The sequence below is a fragment of the Delphinapterus leucas genome, chromosome 3 (assembly GCF_059928025.1).
Source record: "Delphinapterus leucas isolate spDelLeu-1000000601 "Yukka" chromosome 3, BTC_Dleu_Yukka2, whole genome shotgun sequence".
NCBI lineage: Eukaryota > Metazoa > Chordata > Mammalia > Artiodactyla > Monodontidae > Delphinapterus > Delphinapterus leucas.
In genome coordinates this window covers 9,631,088-9,654,610 of record NC_143131.1, presented here as the reverse complement: position 1 = coordinate 9,654,610, position 23,523 = coordinate 9,631,088, and the positions used below count along the sequence as shown (strand labels likewise).

General features: G+C 42.1%; 1 protein-coding gene across 3 annotated transcripts in view; it reads left to right on the top strand.

Annotated features, from left to right (window-relative positions):
- The window catches only part of SEMA5A (semaphorin 5A), a 476,576-nt gene that overhangs the window by 17,327 nt on the left and 435,726 nt on the right, over nucleotides 1-23,523 (top strand). The gene's annotated exons all lie outside the window — the stretch shown is intronic.

The following is a 23,523-nucleotide window of genomic DNA, read 5'->3' as shown; positions in this document are numbered from 1 at the left end:
GCTTTTCTGAGCAATTGGGAGGTTGTTAGCTGTTTCTTTTTCCTACATTAGCTTCCAGATGATTAATGGGATTTATTTAATTAAATGTTCACATTTAAGTGACATGGAGGCCCAGGGAGTGTTCTGAAAATAGTATCAATTGTTTTCTATTGATCTACAATATGCACTATGGCTTGCTTATACTTAGAGAAAAGACATTCAATTTTATATTAATAATCTTCTTTAAAATTATTTAACTGTTAGCTCTAAAGTGAAAAATCTGTTTAAAAAAATCTTATGAGCACCCTGAAAATTTCCCTATCATGAAATGCTACTCCTTTACTGCATTCCTCAGGAGGAAGCCAGTTTTGAAATGAGAAGCACGTTTCTGTGGCTGCCACAGTAAGTTGAAATGTTCTGAGGGGTAGCTGGGCTATTTTTAATGCGTTCCAGTGTATCCTGTGGTGGCTGATTTCCAATGATCCAAAATTAGTCATTGGGATCTTGGCCACCACAGTATCTGGGGTTCAGGTGATCAGCATGCTCCATTTCTTTAAATTGTCAACCTAAATCTACCGCTAGCATTGATTGCTTTGGTCAAACAATATATCATTCTTTTGAGAAAACAAAAGGATAACCTCTCATTGTGAGCTAAGAGGTCAGGAGCTATGGAATTACGTGCTAGGTAAAGTGGGTGCTGACCAAAATTGGGAACACTTTCAGACTTTTGGAAGGTGACAGTCTCTTGGTGATGAGAACGGTTAAATACCTAACAGGGACATTTTAATTTTATTGGTAGGGTCATAAAAAAGAACAGCTGAGATTTTTTTTTTTCCTCTTCTGTTTTGTTTACGTGAAAAGAAGGTCAAAGGAGAAGGTTGACGGGACCCCAGGGCAGGAAAGGCTTGATGATCACAAGGGTCTTTCATCTGTAGAAAAAGGAAAGATACAGTTACCCTCCTGAAAAGATCTCTTCTTACACATGTTGCCCCCCAATCATTCTAGAGACAAATGACCAATTCACTTTGGAAGAATTAAGTTTACATTGCCCTATGTGTAGAGAAACACTTCCTTATTAAATACATTTGCAGCATACAATTATCCTTTGCTGTGTTCATTGATGACTGTTTTTCCTGAAGATTTTTTGTTTGGTTGTAATCTACAGTTGATAGAGGATGGGCTAATTTTTAATAGCTTTATTCTGACAAACCCTTTCTGTTGTCTTAATTTAAATTGACATGGCAGCCGGGGAGGTGGATTTGATTCAAAGGAAGGGAAATGCACTTGACTGAAGCATAGTGTCTTATTTGTTGACTGTTGACTGCCTTCTAATTGATATAGCCATTCCATAGAATTGCAGAATATGGGGGACACTGTTGAGGCTGTCCACTGCATCTCTTTGTCTACTAACAAGGGTGTTGCATTATAATGTGGGCCATCAGTTTATACTGTAGTCCAGCTCCAGAGGAGCACCAGGTGAAAGATGACATTTGGTCATCCAAGAAATGTTTACCAGAAACTTTCTCTGTGACAGATCCCAGGCAGTGCTCTGGGAATACAGAGTGTGTAGAGGACAGAGATGGTCTCTGCTCTCTTGGTGACGATTTTCCAGGTGGATGTTCCTTGTCGTGGCATGGATGCCATTTTTCTCCGGTGTTCCTCAAGAACCTGAATGATGCTTCAGACACCATCAAACTTTGAAGATTGCCTAGGACCTCGAGCCAGCATGAGGCGACAGCAGGCGGAAGACTGGGGCATGAGAACATTTGGAATACCACTCTTGTCTCCATGCTCTGGCAGAGCTTTCTTCCTTGCTGGGACTAAAGGGAGCTAAGGAGGTTGGGAAGATGCCCCACTGGCACGGACACACGGTTGGTACTTGGTCCAGGGCTTTGGGGAGGACCCTCCACTCTGGGTGCACAGCTGCACCCATTCAGAGCACGTGTAGCCGGGATACGTGCCTTCAGATATGGTTCTCTGTGAGCATAGAGGACCTGGAACCCAGAAATGGCTTCAAGATGACTAAGGGAAAGATGGAACTGTTCACAGCCTTCCCTTCAGGATCTTAGAGAAGTTTGCAGGCATCTCCGTGGGGTGGCTCAGAGTCCTTCCTCATCAGGGCTGGATGCTGAGACCTCTGTATGATTAGCTCACTGTATGATTTGGAGAAAGGTGTTTATGTCACTGGTTCCAAACGTGAGATAGGTTTCTTGGTGTGTTTTAGGAGACAGAAATCACGTAATCCCCCTTCATTGCAGAACTGTCATTTCCAGTGTCTGATGCACCTTGCAGTCAGGATAAAGAAGGGATGCTGACCTTCCCTGAAATTGAAGAGCCTCAGGATGTGAAGAGGGGGATTGGCACTGGAGCAAAGTCAGATAACTAAGCTGCTTAAGACCCACTCCTGGCCAGCCTTCCCCAGGGATGCCCGCACACTCCGCCTACCTCTCTCACGCTGATTTCGAGCCCCTTAGCATAGCGTCCAGGTTTATGTGAACGCTCCTTTGTAGAGGGATTTCAGCTTGTTGGTCAAGATCCCTAATTACACCGTGTGCTGCTGGACAGGGTCATTTCTCTCTTCCGGAAATCTTCCTCCGTGTATCCCAAATGCTCCCTTTCTCTGACTTGAGCCATCATCAGTGGGTTCCATGACAACAGAATGCCAGTGACTGTTTAAATCACTCAGGTTGTGTGCCGGTGGGGTCCATCCATCATTTCTCATTGCAGAGATGTTTGTGAGCCAGAAGAATTAACTCACTTCTGTTCTATTTTCTTCCCTTTGTCTTTTATATAAGCCTGAAAGAGAAGCACCTCGTTTGGGGATGAATGTTAGCAAATATCTTGGAAATAAAGGGCCTATTTTAAAGGAGCCCCCTTTTTTTTCCAGGACATTGTTTGAGACTTGAAGAGTTTATTGATGATGCGGGTTTTTTCCTTTTGGATGTTTAATTTGGATAAAGGTGTTGATGTTATAATTATCCATCAAGTTGTATGCATCTGTGAAAGCCTCGAAATGTAAACAAAAATGTGGCTGTTAGTTTAAAAGGGAATATCTGAACTCTCATCCTGTTACCTGCAGCCCTAAGTGAACATAACTTTTTTTAAAACACATGATCTGTCTCTTCATGGGATAACCCAACACAGCAAAGAATTGCCAACAGGCTTTTTTTTTAACATCTTTATTGGAGTATAATTGCTTTACAATGGTGTGTTAGTTTCTGCTTTATAACAAAGTGAGTCAGCTATACGTATACATATATCCTCAATATCTCCTCCCTCTTGTGTCTCCCTCCCACCCTCCCTATCCCACCCCTCTAGGTGGACACAAAGCACCTAGCTGATCTCCCTGTGCTATGCAGCTGCTTCCCACTAGCCATTTAGTTTACATTTGGTAGTGTATATATGTCCATGCCACTCTCTCACTTTGTCCCACCTTACCCTTCCCCCGCCCCATATCCTCAAGTCCATTTTCTACGTCTGCGTCTTTATTCCTGTGCTGCCCCTAGGTTCTTCAGAACCTTTTTTTTTTTTTTTAGATTCCATATATATGTGTTAGCATGTGATATTTGTTTTTCTCCTTCTGACTTACTTCACTCTGTATGACAGACTCTAGGTCCATCCACCTCGCTACAAATAACTCAATTTAGTTTCTTTTTATGGCTGAGTAATATTCCATTGTATATATGTGCCACATCTTCTTTATCCATTCATCTGTCGATGGACACGTAGGTTGCTTCCATGTCCTGGCTATTGTAAATAGTGCTGCAATGAACATTGTGGTACATGACTCTTTTTGAACTATGGTTTTCTCAGGGTATATGCCCAGTAGTGGGATTGCTGGCTCGTATGGTAGTTTTATTTTAAGGTTTTTTTTTTTTGCCGTACATGGGCCTCTCACTGTTGTGGCGTCCCCCGTTGGGGAGCACAGGCTCTGGACGCGCAGGCTCAGCGGCCATGGCTCACGGGCCCAGCTGCTCGGAGTGGCATGTGGGCTCTTCCTGGACCGGGGCACAAACCCGTGTCCCCTGCATCGGCAGGCGGACTCTCAACCACTGTGCCACCAGGGAAGCCCCTATTTTTAGTTTTTTAAGGAACATCCATACTGTTCTCCATAGTTGCTGTATCAATTTACATCCCCACCAACAATGCAAGAGGTTTCCCTTTTCTCCACACCCTCTCCAGCATTTACTGTTTGTAGATTTTTTGATGATGGCCATTCTGACCGGTGTGAGGTGATACCTCATTGTAGTTTTGATTTGCATTTCTCTAATGATTAATGATGTTGAGTATCCTTTCATGTGTTTATTGGCAGTCTGTATTTCTCTTTGGAGAAATGTCTATTTAGGTCTTCTGTCTATTTTTGGATTGGATTGTTTGTTTTTTTGATATTAAGCTGCATGAGCTGCTTGTAAATTTTGGAGATTAATTGTCATTTGCTTCATTTGGAAATATTTTCTCCCATTCTGAGGGTTGTCTTTTCATCTTGTTTATGGTTTTCTTTGCTGTGCAAAAGATTTTAAGTTTCATTAGGTCCCATTTGTTTATTTTTGTTTTTATTTCCATTTCTCTAGGAGGTGGGTCAAAAGGATCTTGAAGTGATTTATGTCATAGAGTGTTCTGCCTATTTTTTCCTCAAAGAATTTTATAGTGTCTGGGCTTACATTTAGGTCTTTAATCCATTTTGAGTTCATTTATGTGTATAGTGTTAGAGAGTGTTCTAATTTCATGCTTTTACAGGTAGCTGTCCAGTTTTCCCAGCACCACTTATTGAAGAGACTGTCTTTTCTCCATTGTATACTCTTGCCTCCTTTATCAAAAACAAGGTGACCGTATGTATGTGGGTTTATCTCTGGGCTTTCTATCCTGTTCCATTGATCTATATTTCTGTTTTTGTTCCAGTACCATACTGTCTTGATTACTGTAGGTTTGTAGTATAGTCTGAAGTCCAGGAGCCTGATTCCTCCAGCTCCATTTTTCTTTCTCAGAATTGCTTTGGCTATTCAGAGTCTTTTGTGTTTCCATACAAATTGTGAAATTTTTGTTCTATTTCTGTGACAAATGCCATTGGTAGTTTGATAGGGATTTCATTGAATTTGTAGAATGCTTTGGGTAGTATAGTCATTTTCTAGTCATTTTCACAATGTTGGTTCTTCCAATCCAAAAACATGGTATATCTCTCCATCTGTTTGTATCATCTTTAATTTCTTTCATCAGTGTCTTATAGCTTTCTGCATACAGGTCTTTTGTCTCCTTAGGTAGGTTTATTCCCTGGTATTTTATTCTTTTTGTTGCAGTGGTAAATGGGAGTGTTTCCTTAATTTCACTTTCAGATTTTTCATCATTAGTGTATAGGAATGCAAGAGATTTCTGTGCATTAATTTTGTATCCTGCTACTTTACCAGATTCATTGATTAGCTCTAGTAGTTTTCTGGTAGCATCTTTAGGATTCTCTATGTATAGTATCGTGTCATCTGCAAACAGTGACAATTTTACTTCTTCTTTTCCTATTTGGATTCCTTTTATTTCTTTTTCTTCCCTGATTGCTGTGGCTAAAACTTCCAAAACTATGTTGAATAATAGTGGGGAGAGTGGACAACCTTGTTTTGTTCCTGGTGTTAGTGGAAATGGTTTCAGTTTTTCACCATTGAGAATGATGTTGGCTGTTGGTTTGTCATATATGGCCTTTATTATGTTGAGGTAAGCTCCCTCTATGCCTACATTCTGGAGAGTTTTTATCATAAATGGGTATTGAATTGTGTCTAAAGCTTTTTCTGCATCTATTGAGATGATCATATGGTTTTTCTCATTCAATTTGTTAATACTGTTTATCACATTGGTTGATTTACATATATTGAAGAATCCTTGCATTCCTGGGATAAACCCCACTTCATCATGGTGTATGATCCTTTTAATGTGCTGTTGGAGTGTTTGCTATATTTTGTTGAGGATTTTTGCGTCTATGTTCTTCAGTGATATTGGCATGTAGTTTTCTTTTTTTTGTGACATCTTTGGTTTTGGTATCAGGGTGATGGTGGCGTCATAGAATGAGTTTGGGAGTGTTCCTCCCTCTGCTATATTCTGGAAGAGTTTGAGAAGGATAGGTGTTAGCTCTTCTCTAAATGATTGATAGAATTCACCTGTGAAGTCTTCTAGTCCTGGGCTTTTGTTTGTTGGAAGATTTTTAATCACAGTTTCAATTTCAGTGCTTGTGATTCATCTATTTATATTTTCTATTTCTTCCTGGTTCAGTCTTGGAAGGTTGTGCTTTTCTATGAATTTGTCCATTTATTTCAGGTTGTCCATTTTATTGGCATATAGTTTCTTGTAGTAATCTCTCATGATCCTTTTTATTTCTGCAGTGTCAGTTGTTACTTCTTTTTCATTTGTAATTCTATAGATTTGAGTCTTCTCCCTTTTTTTCCTTGATGAGTCTGGCTAATGGTTTATCAATTTTGTTTATCTTCTCAAAGAACCAGCTTTTAGTTTTACTGATCTTTGCTATCATTTCCTTCATTTCTTTTTCATTATTTCTGATCTGATGTTTATGATTTCTTTCCTTCTGTTAATGTTGGGGTCTTTTTGTTCTTCTTTCTCTAATTGCTTTAGGTGTAAGGTTAAGTTGTTTATTTGAGATGTTTCTTGTTTCTTGAGGTAGGATTGTATTCCTATATACTTCCCTCTTAGAACTGCTTTTGCTGCATCCCATAGGTTTTGGGTCATCATGTTTTCATTGTCATTTGTTTCTAGGTGTTTTTTGATTTCCTCTTTGATTTGTTTAGTGATCTCTTGGTTATTTAGTAGTGTATTGTTTAACCTCCATGTGTTTGTATTTATTACAAATTTTTTCCTGTAATTGACATCTTGTCTCATAGCGTTGTGGTCAGAAAAGATACTTGATACGGTTTCAATTTTCTTAAATTTATCAAGGCTTGATAAGTGACCCAAGGTATGATCTATCCTGGAGAATGTTCCATGAGCAGTTGAGAAGAAAGTGTATTCTGTTGTTTTTGGATGGAATGTCCTATAAATATCAATTAAGTCCATCTTGTTTAATGTATCATTTAAAGCTTGGGTTTCCTTGTTCATTTTCATTTTGGATGATCTGTCCATTGGTGAAAGTGGGGTGTTCAAGTCCCCTAATATGACTGTGTTACTGTTGATTTCCCCTTTTATTGCTGGTAGGATTTGCCTAATGTACTGAGGTGCTCCTATGATGGGTGCATAAATATTTACAATTGTTATATCTTCTTTTTGGATTGATCCCTTGATCATTATGTCATGTCCTTCTTTGTCTCTTGTAATAGGCTTTATTTTTAAGTCTATTTTGTCTGATATGAGAATTGCTGCTCCAGCTTTCTTTTGATTTCCATTTGCATGGAATATCTTTTTCCATCCCCTCACTTTCAGTCTGTATGTGTCCCTAGCTGTGAAGTGGGTCTCTTGTAGACAGCATATATATGGGTTTTGGTTTTGTATCCATTCAGCCAGTCTGTGCTTTTTGGTTGGAGCATTTAATTCATTTACACTTAAGGTGATTATCGATATCTATGTTCTTATTACCATTTTCTTAATTGTTTTGTGTTTGTTATTGTAGGTCTTTTCCTTCTCTTTTGTTTCCTGCCTAGAGAAGTTTCTTTAGCATTTGTTGTAAAGCTGGTTTGGTGTTGCTGAATTCTCTTAACTTTTGCTTGTCTGTAAAGGATTTAATATCTCTGTCAAATCTGAATGAGATCCTTGCTGGGTAGAGTAATCTTGGTTTTAGGTTTTTCCCTTTCATCACCTTAAATATGTCCTGCCACTCCCTTCGGGCTTGCAGAATTTCTGCTGAAAGATCAGTTGTTAACCTTATGGGGATTCCCTTTTATGTTATTTGTTGTCTTTCCCTTGCTGCTCTTAATACTTTTTCTTTTTATTTAATTTTTGATAGTTTGATTAATATGTGTCTTGGCATGTTTCTCCTTGGATTTAACCTCTATGGGACACTCTGTGCTTCCTGGACTTGATTAACTATTTCCTTTCCCATATTTGGGAAATTTTCAAGTGTAATGTCTTCAAATATTTTGTCAGTTCCTTTCTTTTTCTCTTCTTCTTCTGGGACAGCTATAATTAGAATGTTGGTACTTTTAATGTTGTCCCAGAGGTCTCTGAGACTGTCCTCAATTCTTTTCATTCATTTTCTTTATTCTACTCTGCAGTACTTATTTCCACTATTTTATCTTCCAGGTCAGTTATCCATTCTTCTGCCTCAGTTATTCTGCTGTTGATTCCTACTATAGAATTTCTAATTTCATTTATTGTGTTGTTCATCATTGCTTGTTTGCTCTTTAGTTCTTCTAGGTCCTTTTTAACCGTTTCTTATATTTTCTCCATTTTATTCCCAATATTTTGGATCATCTTTACTATCATTACTCTGCATTCTTTTTCAGGTAGACTGCCTATTTCCTCTTCATTTGTTTGGTCTGGTGGGTTTCTGCCTTGCTCCTTCAATTGCTGTGTGTTTCTCTGTCTTTTCATTTTGCTTAACTTACTGTGTTTGGGGTCTCCTTATTGCAGGCTGCAAGTTCATAGTTCCCGTTGATTTTGGTGTCTGTCCCCAGTGGCTAAGGTTGGTTCAGTGGGTTGTGTAGGGTTTCTGGTGGAGGGGACTGGTGCCTTTACTCTGGTGGATGAGGCTGGATCTTGTCTTTCTGGTGGGCAGGATCACGTGTGGTGTGTGTTTTGGGGTGTCTGCGACCTTATTATGATTCTAGGCACCCTCTCTGCTAATGGGTGGGGTTGTGTTTCTGTTTTGCTAGTTTTTTGGCATAGGGTGTCCAGCACTGTAGCTTGCTGGTCATTGAGTGGAACTGAGTCTTAGCGTTGAGATGGAGATCTCTGGGAGAGCTTTTGCCATTTGATATTACGTGGAGCCGTGACGTCTCTGGTCGGCCAATGTCCTGAACTTGGCTCTCCCACCTCAGAGGCTCAGGCCTGACACCCCGCTGGAGCACCATGACCCTGTCAGCCACACGGCTCGGAAGAAAATGGAGAGAAAAAGAAAGAAAGAAAGAAAAAATAAAATAATGTTATTAAAATAAAAAATTATTAAATAAAATATGTGGGCTTCCCTGGTGGAGCAGTGGTTGAGAGTCCGCCAGCTGATGCAGGGGACACGGGTTCGTGCCCCGGTCCGGGAAGATCCCACATGCCGTGGAGCGGCTGGGCCCATGAGCCATGGCCGCTGAGCCTGTGCGTCCAGAGCCTGTGCTCCGCAGTGGGAGAGGCCACAACAGTGAGAGGCCTGTACCGCAAAAAAAAAAAGTAAAAAAAAGAAAAAGAAAAGAATGAAATAGAGAGCAACCAAACCAAAAAACAAAACCACCAATGATAATAGGCGCTAAAAAGTATACTAAAAAATAAAAAAGGATAGAATCCAAGGACAAATGGTAATAGCAAAATTATACAGACAAAATCACACAAAGAAACATACACATGCACACTCAGAAAAAGAGAAAAAAGAAAAACATGTATTTTAAAAACAAAAAGGAAGAGATCAACCAAATCAATAAACAAATCTACCAATGATAAGAAACTCTAAATACTAAACTAAGATAAATATAAAACCAGAAACCAATCAGTTGCATACAGCAAACCCCCAGTCTATAGTTGCTCCCAAAATCTACCACCTGAATTTGGGATGATATGTTGTCTATCCAGGTATTCCACAAATACAGGGTACATCAAGTTGATTGTGGCGCTTTAATCCGCTGTTCCTGAGGCTGCTGGGAGAGATTTCCCTTTCTCTTCTTTGTTCTCACAACTTCCAGGGGCTCAGCTTTGGATTTGGCCCCGCCTCTGCGTGAAGGTCGCTGGAGGGCGTCTGTTCTTCGCTCAGACAGGACGGGGTTAAAGGAGCAGCTGATTCCAGGGCTCTGGCTCACTGAGTCCAGCTGGAGGGAGGTGTACGGAATGTGGGGTGAGCCTGCAGCGGCAGAGGCCGGCGTGACGTTGCAGCAGCCTGTGGCGCACCGTGTGTTCTCCCGGGGTCGTTGTCCCTGGATCACGGGACCCTGGCAGTGGCGGGCTGCATAGGCTCCCGGGAGGGGATGTGTAGATAGTGACCTGTGCTCGCACACAGGCTTCTTGCAGCAGCAGCCTTAGCGTCTCATGCCCATCTCTGGGGTCCGCGCTGATAGCCACAGCTCACGCCCGTCTCTGGAGCTCGTTTAGGCGGTGCTCTGAATCCCCTCTAATTGCGCACCGAAATCAATGGTCTCTTGCCTCTTCGGCAGCTCCAGACTATTTCCCGGACTCCCTCCCGGCTAGCCTAGCCGTGGTGCACTAACCCCTTCAGGCTGTGTTCACGCCGCCAACCCCAGTCCTCTCCCTACGCTCGACCGAAGCCCGAGCCTAAGCTTGCAGCCCCGCCCGCCCCAGCGGGTGAGCAGACAAGCGTCTCGGGCTGGTGAGTGCTGGTTGGCACTGATCCTCTGTGCAGGAATCTCTCCGCTTTGCCCTCCGCACCCCTGTTGCTGTGCTCTCCTCCGTGGCCCCAAAGCTTTCCCCCTCCGCCACCCGCAGTCTCTGCCCGCGAAGGGGCTTCCTAGTGTGTGGAAACTTTTCCTATTTCACAGCTCCCTCCCACTGGTGCAGGTCCCGTCCCTATCCTTTTGTCTCTGTTTATTCTTTTTTCTTTTGCCCTACCCAGGTACATGGGGAGTTTCGTGCCTTTTGGGAGGTCTGAGGTCTTCTGCCAGCCTTCAGTAGGTGTTCTGTAGGAGTTGTTCCACTTGTAGATCTATTTCTGATGTATCTGTGGGGAGGAAGGTGAGCTCCACATCTTACTCCTCTCCCATCTTGAAGGTCCCCTCTCAGTTCACCCTTTTAATATTTAAAAAGTTCATCTCTAAACTATAGATTTCTGGTTTAGTGCTTCTTAGTTTCAGTCTCTGTTGGAAATACTCAGGCATCTCTACTCCTTTGGTTAAAGCCAGTGAACTCCAGAATAATCAGTGGAGCATGCTTAACTGACAGTTCTCTCTCTCTCTCTCTCTCTCTCTCTTGCCTGTGGGTTCCCCCCGACTGGTTTTTGATATCATCTCCAGAAACAGTTATGTCTAAGAGAGCTAGAGCATGCGGGGGTCAGGAACAGCAAGTGGGTGTTCTGAGGAAATGCCCCCAGCACTTCTGTCTGCCTGACTGATTCTCTGACTTTGCCTTCTCTTCAGGGGTCACACTGGCCACTGAGCCTTTTGGAAACTGTGTGGAGTCTATTTGAACACGACACCTTTTGGGTTTTATGGTGGTTAAGTTGCAGACAACTACTCCAAAGGCTACACTTCTCCATGATCTGAGGGAAAGTATAAAGCACTGAGAATCTGGGTAGTTAAGTAGCAAAAAGAGAACTTAAACATACATCAGGTTGCCTCCAAAGAACTTTTTTTTTTTAGTTAAAAAAATTCTTTATTTTTTGGCCGTGCCATGTAGCATGGGGGATCTTAGTTCCCCGACCAGGGATCAAACCCGCACCCCCTGCATTGGAAGCGTGGAGTCTTAAGCACTGGACCACCAGGGAAGTCCCCCAAAGAACTTTTATTTCACAATCTCCCACCCCCTTCTTGCTGGAGAACTTTAAACAGAATGAATAACTGCAGGCCACCTTCAGAGTTACTTGCAAATGTGCCCATGGAATTTTATAAGGATCGAAATATCAATAGAAGGCCAGTATTTTAAATGTGAGTTATCAGTTTATAATGTGGAAAAAAAATTCTGGCTCCAGATCAGTAGATATCTTAATCATGTTGGCCTAGGCCTCTAGGTCAAAGTTTGAAATGTTCATGGTATAAAGAGCTTGCATGTTTTATTTTGTTTTAATTGAAGTTTATTAGTGGTAACTTTGGTTCAGTAGCTCACCGTGAAAGGAAGGCCACGGTCCTATATCCTGAAGACGTTGGGAGGAGCCGTGTCTCTGGTGGGGAGCAGTCAGAGGAAGGGGGAGCTCTCAGCTGCCTCCCGGGTCTGGCCAAGTGGCATCCTGACCTCTCAGAAAGGTGCTGACAAGGTTGGCAGCCAGAAAGAACACCGTGGGATGTTTGCTTCAGTGATACTGGTGGAAACATGTGAGGCAAGGCTGGCACCCTGACCCAGGCAGCTCTTCGTACCCAAGGCCTGGCCGCCATCCCTGGACAGTTCGTCAGACCGTGATGTAGCTGACAGCTGGCTGTGCTTTCGGAACTGGAAGGAAGACTCATGGTAATAGCCAGAACCATCTGGATACAGTGCTACAACGAGTCTCAAAGCTCAGAAAAGCCTGCCCTCTGTCTATCTCTCTGGGCTTTCTGGAAGCACCAAGACCTGCAAATATAATTGCCGTACCTTACAAATTACCTAATGGCAACAAAAGCAAAAATAAACAAGTGAGATTCCATCAAACTCAAATGCTTCTGCCCAGCAAACAAAACCATCAGTGAAATGAAAAGGCGATCCTGTGGCATGGGAGAAAATATATTTGCAAATCATATACCTGATAAGGGGATAATATCTAAAACATATAAAGAACTCATACAGCTCAATAGCAACAAACCAAATAATCCAATTTAAAAATGGGCAAAGGATCTGAATAGACATTTTTCTAAGGAAGACATACAGATGGCCCACATGAAAAGATGCTCAACATCACTAACTATCAGGGAAATGCAAGTCAAAATCAAAATGAGATAATACCTCACATCTGTCAAAATGGCTATTATCAAAATGACAAGAAATAAGTGTTGGCGAGGATGTTGAGCAAAGGGAACACTTGTGCACTGTTGGTGGGAATGTAAATTGGTGCAGCCACTATGGAGAACGGTATGGAGGTTCCTCAAAAAATTAAAAATAGATCTATGACTTGATCCAGCTATCCCACTTCTGGGTATTTATCTGAGGGAAAGGAAAACACTAATTCGAAAAGATATCTGCACCTCCATGTTTATAGCAGCATTATTTGCAATAGCCATACATGGAAACAACCTAAGTATCCATGAGGCATGAATGTATAAAGAAGATATGGTGTACACACACACACACACACACACACACACACACAGGCACACATATTATTCAGCCATAAAAAATAAGGAAATCCTGACATTCATGACAACATGGATGGACCTTGAGGGCATTATGCTAACAGAAATAATTCAGATAGAGAAAGAAAAATACTGAATGATTCACTTATATGTGGATTCTTTAAAAACAAAACCATCAAAACTCCAGAACTCATAGATATAGAGATCAGATTGGTGTTTGGCAGAGGTAGGGGAGGAGGGTGGGCAAAATTGGTGAAAAGTGTCACAAGGTACAAACTGCTAGTTGAAAAAAGAAAAAAAGGAAAAGACTGCCTATCATGAAAGCTTTCCACACCTCTGGAGCTGAGTCTTACTGAAATTTCCTATAGATGCCTGGCTTCCAGGTCAAATTGTTTTTCTGCCTGGGAATTTAAGGAAACAATGTAGTTCTCTTATTTTTGGCTCAGGGCCCTCTTACCCTTTCACTCTTCTCAAAAGAAAATACATTAAATTGATAAACTAATTTGCTTCCATGATCTGTTTGCTATGTAGCAAATAATCTCATCATTTAGTGGTTTAAGACAATATTTTGTTATTCCCTCTCACAGTCCTTTGGGTGGGCTGGGCTCAGCTGGGCGGTTCTCCTCCCGTTTCTCCTGCTGTTGTGGTCATATGGCAGCTGGGACTAGTGGGCTAGCCTCATCAGGGTCTTTGTAAACCTGGATGTTGCAGATGGCTTCATTTGGACATATGGCCTCCCTCTTCTCACATGAAGGCGTGGGTTTCAAGAGGCAGAAAACCCAAGTTTCCAGGCCTTTTAGAGGCTGTACCCAGAACCAAGGATCTCCACTGTATTCTATCACTCAGGGCAGTCCTAGGGCTTGCCCAGACTCAGGAGGCTGGAGGAATAGATTGCTTACTGATGGGCAGGTGCACTGCAGAAGATCATGTGTTGGGGGCAGGGTGTGTTGAGGTCATCTGTGGAGAAGTACCATCTGCCACCCCATTCCTCAGTGTATGAGAACCGACAAAATAAATGTGTAATCGCTCGCTAAAGTCAATCATCCTCGACTTCATTTCTGTAGACAGGATTTGGAAGCCAGCACATGGGTACTTCAGCAAATACAACATGCAGTGGCCAACTTGTAAATCACCAAATGGGTGATCCTTTTCACTCAAATGGATTTTTTTTACTCCACAAGGAAGATTAGTTGTAGGATTTCTTTAAGCATCAAGGTCTTGTAAACCTTTTCACTGCAGGTTATGAGATGTAGTGGTTACGAGAGTGGGTTTTAGATGGAGATGGCTGGGTTTGTAGCTCAGCTCTGCCACTAAAGAGCCATGAGAACTTGAGGAAGGTACTCAATCACTCTGTGCCTCACTTTCCTCAATTCTAAAATGATAAGAGTAGTTCCTGCCTCGTAGGGGTCTTTGTGAACATTCGTGACTGTTGATGGATGTAAATTGTCTGCTCCATAGTGAACGCTCTTAATGTTAGCAGGTATTACTGTTGTGAAGATTCGATGAATAGATGTTCTCTCGACAGGCCACGGTGTGGGTTAACATCTTCCTGTACTTTAGAGCATGTGGCACAATGCACTTGGCTCAGCCCCGCTCTGAGGGCACCTGTACGGGAATGCCACACAGGGCAGAGGAAGGAAGGAAGGTGGGAGGCAAAAACGGAATTGGCTAAAAATAACAATTGTTGGAATGGAAATTGTTGCTATACTCTACATGAAAACAAGTATCTCTTTTTTTTAAATTAAAAATTAAAAAAAATTTTTTTAACATCTTTATTGGAGTATAATTGCTTTACAATGGTGTGTTAGTTTCTGCTGTATAACAAAGTGAGTCAGCTATACATATACGTATTTCCCCATATCTCCTCCCTCTTGCATCTCTCTCCCACCCTCTCTATCCCACCTATCCCTAGGTGAGGAAAAAATGAAGGAAAGGTTGGTGATGTCTTATCCTTTTGTTCTGGTATCTTCGGCTTGCCACTGCACATCCTGTTTTAGCCTTGTCTGGGCTCTGGAAGGTTCATCTGCGTGGACCACATCAAAGGCTGGCCAGCTCTCTGCTTCTGGCTGGCATCCCCCGATGGGAACCCTGGAGAACGGGGGAAGGAGGGCTTGTGCCCTGAGAGGTCTCCATGGGCTGGCTGCACCCTTCCACCCAAGGCCTTAGTGCCCATCAGGGGCCTCCACACAGGTTCTCAGGACTGGGAAATGCTCCCTCCTCCCAGGGCAGCAGGCCCGGCGATGGTAGCTGAGCCAGCTGTGACTAGCCCTGCTCTGAACTATGCCTTGTGTGTTTCCCTCCCCAGCTTCTCGGGTGAATGTCACTGCCATCCCTGTATGGTAGGTAGTCATCCTGTTATTTGAGGCATCACACAAAGCTCACATAAAGTCACACAAAACACTAGGGGTATTTCTTTTTCTCTTTCTGACTTACTTCACTCTGTATGACAGTCTCTAGGTCCATCCACCTCACGACAAATAACTCAGCTTTGTTCCTTTTCATGGCTGAGTAATATTCCATTGTATATACGTGCCACATCTTCTTTATCCATTCATCTGTTGATGGACACTTAGGTTGCTTCCATGTCCTGGCTACTGTAAATAGAGCTGCAGTGAACATTGTGGTACACGACTGTTTTTGAATTATGGTTTTCTCAGGGTATATGGCCAGTAGTGGGATTGCTGGGTCGTGTGGTAGTTGTATTTTTAGTTTTTTAAGGAACGTCCATACTGTTCTCCATAGTGGCTTTATCAATTTACATTCCCACAAACAGTGCAAGAGGGTTCCCTTTTCTCCACACCCTCTCCAGCATTTATTGTTTGTAGTTTTTTTTTTTTTTTTTTTTTTGTGGTATGCGGGCCTCTCACTGTTGTGGCCTCTCCCGTTGTGGAGCACAGGCTCCGGACGCGCAGGCTCAGCGGCCATGGCTCACGGGCCCAGCCGCTCTGCGGCATGTGAGATCTTCCTGGACCAGGGCACGAACCCGTGTCCCCTGCATCGGCAGGCGGACTCTCAACCACTGTGCCACCAGGGAAGCCCTGTTTGTAGATTTTTTGATGATGGCCATTCTGACTGGTGTGAGATGATATCTCTTGTAGTTTTGATTTGCATTTCTCTAATGATTAATGATGTTGAGCATTCTTTCATGTGTCTGTTGGCAGTCTGTATATCTTCTCTGGAGAAATGTCTATTTAGGTCTTCTGTCCATTTTTGGATTGGGTTGTTTGTTTTTTAATATTGAACTGCTTGTAAATTTTGGAGATTAATCCTTTGTCAGTTGCTTCATTTGAAAATATTTCAGAAAGAGAAAAGCAAATACCGTATGCTAACACATATATATGGAATCTAAAAAAAAAGGTCATGAAGAACCTAGGGGCAAGACGGGAATAAAGACGCAGACCTACTAGAGAATGGACTTGAGGACACGGGAAGGGGGAAGGGTAAGCTGGGACAAAGTGAGAGAGTGGCATGGACATACATACACTACCAAACATAAAATAGATAGCTAGTGGGAAGCAGCCTCATAGCATAGCGAGGTCAGCTCAGTGCTTTGGGACCACCTAGAGGGGTGGGATAGGGAGGGTGGGAGGGAGGGAGACGCAGGAGGGAAGAGATATGGGAACATATGTATATGTATAACTGATTCACTTTGTTATAAAGCAGAAACTAACACACCATTGCAAAGCAATTATACTCCAATAAAGATGTTAAAAATAAATAAATAAGTAAATAAATTCAATTGGAAACATAAAAAAAATTATTGAGAACCTCCAAAGTGTTTTGGTTTTTGTGGGTCATATTTATTGCTATGTATCAGGTTATAAATTAAAGTTGAAAAACTGAAAAAAAGTTCTGAATTCCTTTGACAGCTTTGGGAGGTAAATTACTTTTTCTTCTTGTTTCTGTTTTTGTTTTCCTCATTAAAAACAAAAACAAAACACTAGGGGTGAAGCAGTTCATGACACCAGAAAGACGATCGTGTGCTGAAACAGGACCAGAATCCTGGCCCTTTAGTCGCCCGACTTCACCAGCCACTAGTGGGGCTGGAATCAGGGGCCTGAACTGGCAGCCTGAAGCCCAGTGCTCTTCAGTCACTGGTGGCTCTCGGGGAAGAAGTCACCTCTGGAAGGTACCTAAGGGCTGGCAGCATTTCCAATAGAAATTGGGAGCAATCGTGTTCTACATCAGTCTCTCTAAGCTGGATGATTCTTATTTTCCAGACTGAAGTCTTCTCTGGGCAGTGGATAGCTGGTTTATGTAATGACAGGCACCTGTATGCTGTGAATTAGTTTTGATAAAACCAGTAAACTGTTTTACCTCTGATTATGAACAGTCCTCATAAATGGGGTTCAACATATATGTAATTTCAGATATATAAACATGCAAATATCTATTTACTTACTGGTTTGTACACACACATCCCACTTGGCTTTCTAGCTGAATCCTCATCTTCAGTGTCTGTTACCACAAGATTTTAATGTGCTTTTGGAAAAGAGGAGGGCTCTCCTGACACAGACAAATGTCTCTCTTCCTTTCAACGTTTTTATATCTTTGGGAAGCATTTGGTAGCAGAACTTTGCAATTCAATGTACAGGGCAAATAAAAGCTTTGTAGCAGGTCATATTTTGGATGAAACGTGTGGCTTATTAATGAGGCTCCTTTTGATTACTTTTCAATTTGATAATCCAAAGGGGTTCCCAATTGTCTGAAATGTGCCAGAATTCTTTAAAATATAATTACTGCAAACATTGGAATAATTATTCTTCATTATATAATCCTACAAAGGGCCACAAGGATAGATGTTCCAAATAATACAGTTTTTGCTCTAGATTTAATTATTTTACATCTGTAGAACTTCTCTCCCTAACGTAACACATCTATCTTACCTTTGTCCCACCCCTCTATTGATTCATGCTTAAAGTAAAAAGATACCATTTCTCCGTCTGGTGTTCTGGGAATTTTGACATCCCTGAAAACCGTACCAAACTTTCCTCATTCTAGCTCCACTTCATCCCAGGGGGCTCAGCAGAGACTGCCTGGAAGCAAGTGGTGGGGTATTTTTGGTTGTCCCAATGACTGGGGGTGCCATTTGGGGCATCTGGGTCCCAAGGGCCAGCACAGCCAGTATCATCTGTTGCCATCCCTTGAAGAGTCCTTTTTCCCTCTGGTTCAGAGTCCGGCTCTTTCCAGCTCAAGTCTGGGCTCTCAGAGAACACATTGCATTCATCTTGCCTCCTCCTGAACTTCTGTTGACCTTGCTGTCTCTGCCAGTCATTTGATGTAACTATGAAGTTAAACAAGCTTGCCTAAGTTTTCTTGTAAAGGGCCAATTGGCGAATATTTTAGGCTTTGAGGGCCATGTGATCCCTGTCATGACTACTCAGTTGTGCTGTTGAAGCATGAATGCAGCTGTTGGCAGCATGCAAAGGAGTGGGCATGGTTGTGTTCCAATAAAACTTTATTTATACGAACAGGCTGTGGTTCAGATTTGGTCCATGGGCTGCAGTTTTTGATCCCTGTCTTAAAGCATATGAAATAGCTATTTTTGTAGTTCCAAAAAGGTCAGCTGTTGGCAGTTTCATATGGTTCAAGCTAATATATTGTATACTTTGTTGTAAATCTCACTATCATCTGAATGTGTCTCATTTCTACTCCAAATACATCTGAATCTCTCTCAGTCTCCTGTTTTTATTTATTTTTATTTTTATTTTTATTAAGCTTTTTAGTCTCCGTGGTGGCCAAGTCAAAGCCTGAAATATTTTGGTCATGCAGCAAGTGTATGTTTAGTTCATGATGAAATGCAGAACCCTAAACTCAAAACCCCTTCACTGGAAGAAAACTTATAGCTTATTAAATATTCTTTTGGTTACCCTAAGGATGTTTATATTTATTATCACATTAGTAGTGATTGAGATTTCCTAAGTCTTTACACTGTGACCAAGGGGATTTTCATAATTGTTGTCGTGGTTGTCGATTCTACCTATATTTGTTTTCTAAGGTGACTGCACCACACACATGGTGGCTTAAAGCAATGGAAATTCGTTCTCTCACAGATTTGGAGGCCAGAAGTCTGAGATCAGGTGTCAGCGGGCTTGTTTCCTTCCCAGGCTGCGAGGCAGAACCTCTTTCGTGCCTCTTCCTAGCTTCCTCGCTATGGTTGCCCGCAGTCCCTGGTGTCCCTTGGCTTGTAGACGCATCCCCCCAGGCTCTTCCTCTGTCGTCAGGTGGCGTTCGCCCTGTGTGTGTCCCTGTGTCTCTTCTTATGAGGACACCAATCATTGGGTTAGTACCCACTCTCATCCAGAAAGACCTCATCTTACTTTAGCTAATTATATCTGCAAAGACCTTATTTCCAAATCACATAACATTCTGAAGTTCCAGGTAGACATGAATTTAGGGGGACACTGTTCAGCCCAGTATACCATCTATGAGGGAGGGATGCGGGGTGCCCGGCACCAGAGACGCCACCTTGCTGGCAGCCTGATGGTTGAGCTGAGTCAGGTCCACAGAGACTTTTCTGCCTCTTGGGGTGGTCCCAAGTTACTTGCTTTGGACCTAGAATGGAGAGTTACGTTTTTGAGCACTTAATGAACATTTGCTGATTTTAATTTGCCTGGGAGCTACTTCTTCCAGACCAACTGCTGACAAAATAGTCACCCAGGAGGTGATTATGATGCGGTAACGATGAATGATAATTGATAATTCACTGCTGAAACACTGACTCATGTCACCTTCCCTTTGGTCCCTCTTTATACCTTTTTATATATTTATATGATAATTTAGAAACACTTAGAATGTGTTTAATGGTTTTGATTTCTGAGCTTTTATAAACACTCGCATACTATATAGAGGGGTTACAATTACAGCTAAGATTTGAAAAGTATGCAGTGAAGCTTTTTCACTTTGTAAATGTTTACAATTCCTGCATTTGTATGGGATCCATGAGCATGATTAAGTTTCTCATTTTAGAAATTGAAACCACTTTCTCCTAAGGAAGGTGATGGTACAGGAGCTTACGTCTCTAACAGGACCGTGAAATGAAAAGGCTCTGGAAATAGAGGTGACATTTAAACATTTAAATGTTGAAACATTTAAAACATTCGGTTTTTCTACTCAAATCATATTGTCCTTTGTGGGAGCTCAGTTTGGCAGTTACACAGTTCTCTTATGTATGTTTCAACTTGGGAAGAGTTAATTCCCATTTTATCTAAGTAAAGGACAGATTTCTTCAGCTTCTAATAGATTTTAAATACTCTTTTATTAGCTATGTAAATCAAATCTCTTATCACTTACAAATTGCTTTATCCTGTAAAATTGCTTATATCTTTATTTTACTTAAGCTCAAAATATGCATGTGCATAGTAGTTTGAAAAAGAAAAAAAGTTACCTCCAATAAATTGTTTAAATAATGTTATAAGCAGCTGCATGGTCCTGACTATGTCAAAAGCTGTGTGAATTCAATTTCAGCAGAAGGTCAATTTGATCAAGAACTGTGATGAAGTTCTACAACTAAAACATAAAAGGGAGAAGCTGAATTATGTTAAGGCTTGTTGGTTGGAGACCATATTTAGGAGATTTCACTTTCTGTTAAATATGATTAATTCTATAGTTATGATAAACCTCAAAGGCTTAGTTTAACCTTCCAGGTTAAAATTGCTCATTTTGGAAGCTCAGGAATTAAAACCATTCAGGAGAGTGGGGCATCATTCCAGATATACCTCCTTTATTCTCCCTTGGCCCCTAATCTTTTCCTCATTTTCTCTCTCGTATGCACACCTGGCTGCTCCAGAGGCATGAGATCCTTTATTACATTAGCTTGAACTTGCTTTACTCTCTGGAAGTTGTCCGCATCCCTTATTGAATGATCCATGGATGTAGGCGCTGTGTTTGTCTATGAAGGTGACAGACGAGGGAAGAAGTGAGGTCTCTGAGAAGGTTTAATCCAGGCCGACAGGGGTCTCTTATACAGAGAGGCCACCTTGAGGCCATGCCCTGGAGCCTAGAGAAGGTGCAGGAGGGGCTCGGGGCAGGTGTGGTAGCAGCCCTACCTGAGCGTCTCAGGTACCTGCATGAATATTCAGCAGACAGTCTCACCCGTGACCTCCTCCCTTGAAGATGCCAGGCTGGCCCCCCTCCCTGGAGTCATGACAGCCATGGAAACATCAGGGACACATCATGGACATATAAGGGACACACTGACACGCATTATTGATGCAGGGAAGCTTGGAACGAGTGAAGGCAAGAAAGTACTTGAGTTGAAGAGCATTCTTGAAAGACTTGAAGGACTGTTGATAGGGAGGGAGGTTTTCCTTGTCATTTGTGCCCCAGAGGAAAGAACTAGGGGCAATGGGGAAAAAAACCCATAATAATTTAGAGTCATAAAGGAATGGAATGGGCTGGCTTTGAGCGTTCAAATAGATTTGATCAACCACTCAGCAGGAACGTGCAGAGAGGCATTAAATCCTGAATCATTTATTCCGTAGTTGTTACGTATCCATCATTTTTGTTTTAGTTTGTATTCCAGAATCGTTATTTCTAGACAGAGAGCCTTTGCATATTTTTAACAAGATAAGCTTAAAATATAAAATTTTAGGATAGTTTTAGATTTACAGAACAGTTGCCAAGATAGTACAGGGTTCCCATATACCATCTTATGTTAGAGTGCTACGTTGGTCACCAGGAAAGCCAGCATTGATGCATTATTGCTTTATTATTAACTAAAGTCTGTACTTTACTTGGACTTCCTCAGTTTTTCCCTCCCGTCCTTTCCTGTGGGATCATGTCTCAAGATCCCACCCAGGATCCCACGTTTAGGTGTCATGTGTCTTCTTAGGTTCCTCATGGCTGTGACAGTTTCTCAGCCTTGTCCATGTTTGTGATGACAGTTTTGAGCAGTACTGTTCAGGTGGTTTATAGAATATCTCTCAGTTTGGGTTTGTCTGATGTGTTTCTTTGGACTAAACCGTAGTTCCGGGTTTTGGGAGGAAGACCACACCGGTGAAATGTCATCCTCTTGGGTATCGAGGGTCCAGCCATCAGCATGACTTGTCACTCATGATGTTGACCTTGATTACCTGGCTGAGATGGCATAAAATATGGAATGATATATAAATCCAGAGTCTCTGGAGGGCTTCAAGGCCCTAAACAAGCTCCACCACGCGGTCCTTACTTCCCCCAACTTCCCACCCTCACTGTCCCAGACCCCTGTGGCTGTCCTTCCCCCCGTGCTTGCACAGAGTCTTCTTGTTCCAGTGGCCTCCCCAACACCCCATCTCAGCCCTCTGCCCCCCACCCCACTTCTGCTACCCTTTGTCCTGCTCTCTTTTCCCCATGAGGCTCGTCACCACCAACGTCCTGTGTAGGTTGTGTGTCCTTTTGTCAAAAGAAAGATCACAGCCTTTAGACCACGCTCCTCTACATCTGAGGTTACAATTTGGGGGTGAATAAAGCCTGATCCTGGACCACGGTGATGGGCCTTCCTCCAGTACCATTGGTGCGAATCACTTGGCTTTTTTCTGCCAACTTTTCTCACAAACTTATATTCTGAGGATTGTGGGGTTCAGTGGCGCTGTCTTCCTTCAGCACTTTTCTTCACGAAGGTCTGAACTTTTGGGTACTGTATGTGTTGTGACAGTATTTGCAGAAGCACAGAGTCTAGGAGTATTGAAATGGGTTTCAATCAGGGAAATGCATCAGAATCTATCAGAAACATATTACTCGAAAGCAAAAGGAAGAGGGCATGTAATCGATGTTTTAGATCCTGGATAAATGATGCATTAGCGTGTAATGATCATGTGATAGAAAGCACTGAAGTGCAATCCCATTTACAGGCCAGAAAAACCAGCCTGTGCTGGTCTTAGCTGTCTCGGGCCCTACTGGTTTCAGCACTTAATTGTGTGGATTTTGTGACAGTTTGTTGGTTTTTGGCTTCCGTCCGCGCACCGCGATTGGAAACCTATCTACGGAATTCTTCCTTCTACTGAGACACACAGCACTCAGTGGCAAACCTCTCAAACGTTTCTTTCAGTGTTAATTATGTGGTTAGAAAAAATAAATGAGCCAGTTAGAGAATTAGCCCCAAATTAAAATGACGCTGAATGGTCACAGCAGCTAGTTCAGGTTGTTCTTGTGTTTTGGGGGATGGAAAGCTTTTTCTCGCTTTGTAAACCCTGAGTTGAACAACGGAAAGTTCAAGGGTATTGTTCTATTTTAATACCACATAAACAACCAGCGTTAAATTAAAGAAGTTTTTTTTGGGGGGGACAATCCATCAGAAGTGTGCTAGGCACATAGTAGAATCAAATATTTAATTTTGAAACGTTTTAGGGTTCTTTTTAGATGTCAGTTGAAAATGAGGCACTCACTTAAAAAAGTCACAACCAGGAGAGCTTCCCAAACAATGTCAGTGTTTATTTGCACAGTCTGCTGGTAAGTAATAACGCAGTGATGATTAGCATCACTGGCGTGTTTTGCAGAGAAAGGAGGAAAACCAAGC